General features: G+C 35.9%; 1 pseudogene; it reads left to right on the forward strand.

Annotated features, from left to right (window-relative positions):
- The window catches only part of LOC100768311, a 64,279-nt pseudogene extending 54,442 nt beyond the window's left edge, over positions 1-9,837 (forward strand).
- The last annotated feature ends 318 nt before the right edge of the window (positions 9,838-10,155 follow it).

Consider the following 10,155-nt stretch of genomic DNA (forward strand, 5'->3'; position numbering starts at 1 on the left):
ATGTGAGATTTCTCTTTATTTTATTGGGGAAGTTTAAAATGCATCTAAAATGAACCTATTTCTATGTTCCATCAAACATATAGAAGTGAGTAAAATACATTTTATGAAGAAAGCCTTCAGGGGAGGAAATTACACTCATACTATTTTCTAGATGCTCATAGTAGGCTTTCATTTCCTTATTTATAAAATGAAAATATTAGTAGTCCTTCCCCCCATAGATCTGATTCGAGTATTACATAAGATAAAGCATATGAAGGGTTTCAGCCACTGCCAGGCATGAAGAAAGTTCAATAAATGTTTGATGATGGCTGTGACGGTTATAATGGGTTTGTAGTCCCCAAAAAAAGTTGTACTGAAGCATTTCAACATAGCATTTTCTGATAAGAAATCAGATCAAATAACCAAGGTTATTTGAATTTGCTATTGGAATGGAAATTTGCTTCTTTGTCATTTAATGGATGCCGTGTTTTCTTATTCAGTTGTGGGGGTAGGGAGAGTATGTATATACTGCCATGACTTGTGCCTCTGCCTTGATATTCAGGATTTTTGTTGAATCTTTTTGAAAGTTTGGCATAACTTTTGATAGTATGCAAACCACCTGAGAATCTGAGAAACCACTAAACTGAGTTAAATTTTCAGATATTATCTTATAAGTGACCCGGTCTTTCTCCCTTCTTTTTCCTAAGAGTCCACCCTCTATGTGCCCTTGTTTTTAATTAGCATACTATGTGTCACACAATAAAGTGAAGTAAATTGTTTCTAAATATCAAGGTGTCTTGCCATTGGAAATCATACTACTAAGTCACACAAACCTATTCGAGCTAGCAAAGGTAATTTATGAGTCTGGAAATTCACACTTCAGAATCTACAGAAAGCAGGAGAACTCTGACATGCTAGGGACAAGAATCATGGTCTTTATAACATGAAGAATCTGTTTGGCATGCTGTCTTAAGGACTAAAATCCACTTTCTTCTGTACTTGAGTTATGGTGACTTAACTCCAGGGCCAAATGTTCCAACAGTGTATGATTAGCAAAGGTTAGATCATAAGCTCATAGCTGGGCTAGATCATGAGTTGGGGGAATCTAGCCTATATTTATTTTAAAGGCATCTGGCACCATACTCCTTACATAAGAACTAAAAAGAAGGGTGGCAGTTTCCCAAAAGGAAACCAAGGTATTTCTAGAAAAGAAAAATAGATGTGTAACAACTCAAACTGGTAAATGCCTCTTTTTTCAACATGGCTAATAGTCTGATTCTTTACATCAGACATATAGTCTAGCCATTTTTCTCTTATCCTGTGAAAATATTTAAAACTTGCTGAGACGTGACTTGTATGTGTGTATTCATGGTATCACTTACATAAGATTAACTTTCCACAGAGATTTGATAAGAATATTATGGTTTCAACATTTATACTAAAATGAGTTTTATCTTTATGTCTTTATATTGTCATAATAAGTAAAAATGAATCCAAGCTATAATTTCCTGTAAACTTAAAGCAGCTAACACACCATTGGGATTAATTTTAGAAATCTTATTAAAATTAGGCTTGTTTACGGAAAATACACTTACATCAATGTGATAGAGTGTCTTGTTGCTTTGAAAATGTTTTAGGTTGGGGTTGGAGGATGACTCAGTGTTTTCTGTACAATCATGAGGACCTATGATCAGACCCTGACCACCCTTGTTAAAAAGTACCAGACAGAATGGTATATCAGTATGATTCCAGGCTAGGGGTACAGAAGTAGACAAATCCAAGAGGATGGTGAAAATAAACCATTCTGTTCAAAGTAGTGATTTCCTAGGTCAATAACAGACTCTGTATCATGAGAATAAGGTGGAGAGCAATCACAGAAGAAACCCAGAGTTGACCAGATCTTCATGTGTATCCACACAGTCAAGTCTGCTGGCACACACTTGTGGACACATATACTTTATGTCTCCTCTCTCCATCAGTTTTGTCCTTTCCTCCTCTGTCTTTCTTATACACACATGCACACATAAACACAAAGAAAATGATGTATATTAATTGCTTATAATTTTTTAATTTATATACTTATTATGTGCAGTTTTGGAGATAGAACACAGGATATATGCATATATCACTCTCCCATTGAATAATATACCCAGCCCCCTTTTCCATCTTAATTTTAACAAAGGATCTCACTAAATTCCACAGACTAGCAACTTGGAATCTTCCTGCTTCAACTTCCTGAGCTTGTGGGATTACAGACCTTCACCAAGTCAATCTGGTTCCTGTGGTTTTAGGATGCCATGTAACTCATGAATTATCCATTTCAAATTGATTCCCTTTATTTTATGTTCCAGGGGAAAACTTACCATTTTTGTGGTGCATTTCCAACTTTGTGGAATCCCTTGGCCTATTTGGATTATAACAACCTGTGGAGGACAATGGATGAAATGGGAAAAAGGTAATATATTATTGGTGATGAATGAAACTGATTAATATCCTTGTAAGTTGCAAGGGACATTGCTGATTTTCCTTGATGTATGTCCTTCCAATTCTGCAAAGTTGCAAGGGTTTCCACTTCACAAATGGAGAAAATGAATATCAAGTGTTCTTATAATTTCCTCAAAACAAAGAAGCAAGGGAACCAGAATTCAAAAACACTCTTGCTTATACTGCCTTTGTGGCTTCCCTTTTTTCCTCTGAGCATATATATGACATCTACTTAGAGTTATGTATCTACAGGAATTTCTGCATCAAAGTTCATTGGTGGAGGGGTGTTAAAATACTTGTGATCTTCCAATAATAATGTTGATATTAATAATGACCATCATTATCCCAATTACAAATAACTTTATATATGCTGTAGTTAATGATCATTATTATTATTATTATTATTATTATTATTATTATTGGAGAGTAGCATTAAGGCATGAATTCCAGATTTATCTTAACTCTCTATGCACTTCCCAGCCAATTGTAGACACCAAGAAACAAGTGGGGTTTTTTGAGACAGGGTTTCTCTGTGGCTTTGGAGGCTGTCCTGGAACTAGCTCTTATAGACAAGGCTGGTCTCAAACTCACAGACATCTACCTGCCTCTGCCTCTTGAGTGCTGGGAATAAAGGCGTGTGCCAACACCACCCAGCTGAAACAAGTTTTTGAAGATTTGCATGAAGGCTTCTCTGAAGAAAAGAGTAGAGCATTGGTGACAGTTTCCTTCACTCATGAGCATATGTCCTTTCATTGCAAATCCCCGTTGATGCACATGGCAAGCACTGCATGCTGAGGAATTGGACAGGATGACCATGAAAGATCTCTTTGATAAAATCTGCTAGAAAAATTATATTTAATTGCTTAAAATCTTATTTCAAAAATATTTCCCTCTGATGCTTTGTATCCTGTTTTGAATAGCAGTGATATTCTTACCAACTTAGAGTGAAAAGTTAAGAAATACAGTAATGTTACTAGTCAGCAGATTTGAACAGAAAATGATTCAAAAACTTAAGAAAGGAGTTGCATAAAGTAGAACATTTTTGTACAAAAGCATCATATTTTGAATAGAAAATAGTAACCATGTTTTTATATTACATAGAGTTTACCTACAAAAGCAGTTTGTAAATATATTTAAAAAAAAAAACTAACCCCAGGGGCTAGAAAGATGGATCAATGGCAAAGAGCATCTGGTGTTACTTATCAATGGATCCTGAGTGCAGATCCCAGCACCCTTCTTGGGCAACTTACAATTGCCAATAACTCCAGTACCAGGGGATCCGAACCTTTGATTTGGTCTCCAATGACACTTAACACATTTGGGAGGTGTGCTTGCCCCTTCCCAATATTCAAAAATCAAAATAAAACTGTTTTTAAAAAAGAATTCCCATATAGATGTAGGAATGAGAATGGATGCAAAAATTGTATATCACGATGGTCTAATTCTAGGAATAATTCAGAGGGACAAATGACAATTGAAGAGCAGATTGTGGATGGCATAGTGTATTTTAGGCATATACTGTTGAAACAGAGTAAGACTGCTTATGGTAGATAATCTGAACATTTATGTGTGAATATTTTCTAGGAAGGCTGGTAAGGATGATAGGAATACAGAAAAGTAGCATAATTTTAGTAGATGGTATTTTCTAGGACATTATCCACTGACTTATGAAAAATTCAGTAACAGCAGATGCTGGAATGGAATGGTATGTTGTAGGAGTGACAGATAGACACTAGGGGTGAAAGGATGGGTAAATGGTGTTTGAATGTTGGTATCTTTCTACAGGGACAGACTGAATTGTAAGAAGGAAGGCAGGAAGATTGAAAGTTGTGGGAAGGGATGGAATCTTTCAAAAGATACCAGTCAGGGTCATGGAGTACTAGGAAAGATGATCCTCATGGAAAAATATGAAAATTTCCAGGGAAGAATCAGGGTTAGAGAAGATAAGGGAGTATTGCCATAGTGTGGAAGGATGGTAATCCATGAATGTGACACAGGAGTTGGAGGAAATCAGAAGTGTAGGTAGTGGACCCAAAGCTGGGTAATGGCTCAGTTGATAAAGTGCTTGTTCTGCAAATGTAAGAACCAGAGTTTTGAGCCACAAAAAAGATGAGTAGGCATGGCAACTTGCCTGTAATCTTGGTGCTCCTGAGGCAAAAATAAGGGATCCATGGGCAAACTGTGCAGCTAGACTAGCCAAATTGGCAATCTCCAGGTTCATTTGAGTGATAGTGCCTCAATAAATAAAGTGGAGAGAGATCCAGGAAGACACTTGGCTTCAACCTCTGGCAACTGCCACATGTATGGAGATCACACATACACACACACACACACACACACACACACACACACACACACACAAGCACTCGCGCGTGCACACATGTATGCATGCATATACACTAAACATGTATATGCTAAGACAATGACAAACAAAATGCACTACAATAATGAAGATGAAGTAAAGGAGTATAAATGTGGTTGGATAACATATTCTAGGTGGCCCAAAGGGGTGAAGTGTTATCTTATAAGTATAGGCCAAGGTTAGTGGTAAGCTTGATGTTAGATAATGTAGCAATCATAACATCTTCCAGAAATAAGCCATGGCAGCATTTGAGAGTCAGGAAAAGAAAGATAAGGTTAGATGCTAACTTCCACTATAATTCATAGGGCCAAGGGTGGGAGATACAAAAATGTATATAATGTGGGCACATGGTATTTACTATAAAATGACCCAAGAAACACTGTTTCTTATAGGAATGATCACAAAAGCATGGGGAATTTGGTTGTATAGATTTTTCTGGAGCAGCATCTTTCAGGAATGGCATATTGTTAGAATAGGAGAGAGAAAATAGTAGATGTAGTTGCGATGTTAGGAATTTCTTAAAGAAAGGATAATGAGGAAGATAGTGTTGAGGAATTATGCCCCCCAGAAATAACCAAGAGGAAGAGGAGAGGTTCAGACCTGTGAGTGATATAAGGGAATAGAATTTTCTAGGGAGAAAATAAAGAGTAGCTTTTGGAAATGGCTTGTGAAATGAAGGAAATAGACACATTTTAACAAGTGAATGGTCAGTATGCCTGGAACATAGAGCAAGTAGTGTGATGGGTAATTGTAGTAATAGGTTGAATAGCATATAATGCATCTATCATATTGTATGCATGCAAGATTTCTCTTTTTTAGGCCAGTGAAGAATATTTTAATTTTGTATTGTGTTTTAAACCTTATTTTTAGTTTAGTTTTCTTTTGCTTGTTTTTGCTTTTGTGAAATAATGTTTCATTATGTATGCCTGCATGACCTCTAACTTGCTGTCCTCTTTCCTCTGCCCATTGCATGATAAGATTAAACTCCATTACCGTGCTCAGCTTGCCACCAATATGTATTTAAAGTCCTCATTGTGTTTAGCATGGTAGAAGGTATTAGAGGTGATGTAGGTTGATAATATGGAGCTCAACACTTTCTTTGTCCATGTTAGAGATTTTACAGTAGTATGGACCAGAGTGGAGTCAGAAGAGATGGAAAAGGGAGGAAAAAATTTAAAATAGATGAGAAGTGTTACTAATGATAAAGGATATTGGATCTTTAAATAAACCATTTTGGGGGCTAAACATATTTCTTAATAGAAGGAGAAAACATTTTTTTCTCAAAAGTTAACAAATGCTTTCCTATGAAAATCAAGATAATGAGGTTTTTGGTTTTGTTTTGGTTTTCCTCAAAATAGTAGAAACACTTTCTATTCATGTTCTAATACATTTTGTTAAGGTGCATTCCTCGGAGATCTGTATGTATTTTTAATTATGCTATTATTGATTTATCTGCAACTTGTGTATATATACATTTCACAGGATATATGTGTCACATATGTGGAGGTTAGAGAATAACTTTTAACTCTCGGTTCTCTTCTTCCTGTATGCATTGACATATGATTCCCATTCTTATTCTGTGAACAGAACTGCTTGGGAATTTGCTTCTATTTTCGTTAATATCAATGTGACTTCTGAGCCACATGAGGTATCTGCACTGTGGTTCTTATGGTATGTGAGGCAGTGTGGTGGCACCCCTCATATATTCTCAGTCACCAATGGAGGTCAGGTATACCTTGTCAATTCTGAAACTAAATTGCCCAAAACAATGCCTTGATAATTCCTCCATTGCTTATAATCATGTATGGTAGTATATACTGATTTAAAAACATGTCTGAAAAATTTCTCATTTCATTTTTTTATTCCTGAAAAGTTCTTTGCTGAAGAATATTCCATTTTGAATTAATGTTTTATTTTGAATGTTTCATTTGAATTATATCTTGACAATTAACTTCTTTCCTTTAAAATGTAGGAAAATGAAGAAGCTGAAAAATTACTAAAAACAAGTTAATTTCCAAGAACATTGTAGTGCTTATAAAATTAGTATACTTAAAATCATCTCTCTTCTTTACATAGGCTTCTTTATGCCACCTTTTTCTCACAGGTGTTCTTTCTTATTACATTCTGTTGAATGGAAATAACTCTTCTAATTCACACAAATAATTTGTGTCCACTCAATTTTATAGTAAGTTCTGTAGTTTGGATTTTAAAATTTAGCTGTCCTCTTGCAATTTTGGTGGCTCCCATGTATTTCCATTACTAATGTGTGAAGCCATTTAATCCATTGACTAAATATTTAATAAACTAACAACAAAGCGAAAATCCTAAATCCCTATTCCTTACACTCCAACATTCATTGCAAAGCTCTCCCTTATCCAAAGAGAATGATTCTTATCTGGGAATGTTATGCCTGAGTAGGATAAGGTTAGTTAATTTGTTGCAGACAAATTCTAGTTTATGCTTTTACAAGAGTCCTAGAATTTTGAGTGCATTTTAGTGAATTTAGACTTGTCTTCAAATTAAACTATTGTTCTCCTCAGGTGATCATCAGAAGTCTCCAAAGTGATATTGGACATTTGCATTTTTAAAATATGTACTTATGGACAGAAACTTAATATTACTCTTTTCAACTCATTATAACTTTCTGAAGTATCTTAACTCATGGGATATCTTTATCGTTTATTTTTAAGGGACAGAATACTTCTAGACAAGCCCTATGTGATCATTTAGAAAGTAGAGTTTACATTTTGAGTCTCAATCCATTACCACAAATCTTTACAAAACACCTTAACATTTACTCCTTTATATTCAACTTAACAAATTCTAGACAGATAAGATAGTGAACAGATTCTATAAATTTAAGTGCTAACCGCTCTGTCTTCAGTTTTATAAAGAACTTTGGTGTCCTCACTAAACACAAGTTGCAAAAGTTACTGCATGACTCCTCATAAGTGAAGTATCATAATTGTCACTGTGGCCTGTCTCTCATCTTCCTGACATGCATTTGTAATTGTTCAAAGAATCTCCTACAAAAGCTAAAAATATTTCCTATGTTGTAACCAAATATTCTGTATTAATGATTTATCCTTTGGGATTATGCTTGAACAATATCCATGCTTAGAATAGCAGGTTACAGTGAGCAAAGAACTTCTGAGAATTTAGTGCTGCTCAACAGAAATACTTAGCAATGTTTAAAGGAAGAAACAGATTGCTTAGCCACCAATATTCTGTCTTGACTATGAAACTTATGGTTAGTTTTAAGAAGAGATATTCAAAACCTGAAATTCAGGTTCCTAAGGCAATTACTGATAGGGCAATGCTAATCCTAATTGCACACTGAGTTTATTTTTTTAAGAGTCATGTCATCTGTAATATAATATTTTCTACGTCATTACCTGTTCAGACAAGTAACTCTGTGGGGAGCTAGAAACCACATTTCCTAGGATCAGCGTATCTACCTTCCCTTCCCAGGGCTCCTCATATACACCATACTTATACAGATTTGAAGTTGACAGGCTTTCTATTTGCATTTGATCAGGACAACAATGGTGTAGGAGAACATTTGTGTGTCTGATTTTATATGCTAGCGATAGATTTGCCTTGCCAGAAACTGTGTTGAGAATGATAATAGAGATACTTTGGCTTACTCTCTATCTTAATGATTCTTCCCACAATTGGCTATGCCAAAGTAGAAGGCTAGCAATTACCTTCTTGGAGATTTACCAATTAGTGTCAAGTGTTCCACCGTTTTCTCTTTATAACTTTACTTTTCTGCTTACCTTCTCCAATAGGAACAGAAATTTGTAGGTGGAGCTGGCCAAGTAAGTGAACAGATGGCAGACCTTCTTGCAGATAAAGGGAAGTTGAGCTCTTCTATTACTTATATTGACCAAACAGATGACAACATCATTGTAGAGACACTGAATCATGAACACTATGAGGTAACCCATTGTAGTCAAAGAGTTTGTAGTAAATAGATTTTGTGCCATTTGTAACTTCTAATCATAATATAATCTAATCATTGATACAATTAACTCTTGTATATATCTACCTCAAGTCTTCCAGATTGACAGATTTGGTTTACTTACTGTCCTAGTTTGCTTCTCTGCAGCTGTGATAAACACCATGGCCAAAAATACCTTTGTAAAGAAAGGGTTTATTTGGCTTTCAGGATTTGATCACAGCCCATCATTCCTGCAGGAGTGCTGCTAAACGGCTTGCTCCCATGGCTTGTTCAGTTTGCTTTCTTATACTACTCAGGGTCATCTGTCCAGGGGTGATACCATTCTCAGCAGACTGCACTGTCCCATATCAATAATTACTCAAGAAAATGCCCCAGAGACAAGACCACAAGCCTTTCTGATGGAGGAAATTCCTCAGTTGTGGCTCCCTTTTCCAAGCTAACTCTAGTTTTTGTCAAGTTGACAAAACTTGCCAGCCCACCTTCCTTGTTCTCTTTTGTTGATTTACAGTGGCTTGATTTTTTAAAATTATGCTCCATACCCCTTGCAAAGGCTATAGGTTATGTTTCAGGTGATATTTTGCTTATAGCATTTCAGTGTAAATATGTAATTAGTTCCATCCCACCAATTTTGATGGTCAAGATCCACTTCAAACCAGAACTTCCATCTGAGAGAATCCAGTTAATTCAGTGTCTTCCAATGGGGGCTGTCATCAAGTGCGTCAAGGAAGCCTTCTGGAAGATAAAGTATAGGCTGCTCTTTTTTGTGTTTACACTGTAAGTAAAGAAACCACATTTTAGTGATATTGAGCAGAATATGTGGAATAGAAAAAGACAAATGTTTTTAAATTTGTAGAGAAATTGTAAATCTGTCTCTAAATTTCACAGAATGGCTTCAACTGTGATTGTTGACAAAGGGAGAAAAAGATGGGCATGCAATGGGAATATCAATTATGGGTACACCACTGTGAAGCTCCTGGCATTTTGTAGCTGCTTACTCTTCTTCAGCAGAGTGAGACCAAGGGGCCTTGTGGAAACAGTTCTGCTATGAAGCCAGCTAACCCTGGCAAAGGTGTGGCAAAGAATAATGGAAAAGTACTAACTTGGCACCACTTTTTAACTTGTACCTGCCTACCTACTCTCCTACAAAAACTTATATTCTAGGTTAGAGTAGAAAAGGCAGCTTGACAGACAGTAGGATAATCAATGTTTCCTAGAGGTAGAATGTCCACAGTTATTCTAGGAAGATAACAACTTTACCCTGTACAATCTTTCAAATACATTGTCGCTGGATTTGATCTTTCCAAACACTTGTATACAAAGTATCAGTATGAATATGGGATTAGACAGGCAACAAATGAATGGCCTA

Source organism: Cricetulus griseus, unplaced genomic scaffold, assembly GCF_003668045.3.
Source record: "Cricetulus griseus strain 17A/GY unplaced genomic scaffold, alternate assembly CriGri-PICRH-1.0 unplaced_scaffold_5, whole genome shotgun sequence".
Lineage (NCBI taxonomy): Eukaryota > Metazoa > Chordata > Mammalia > Rodentia > Cricetidae > Cricetulus > Cricetulus griseus.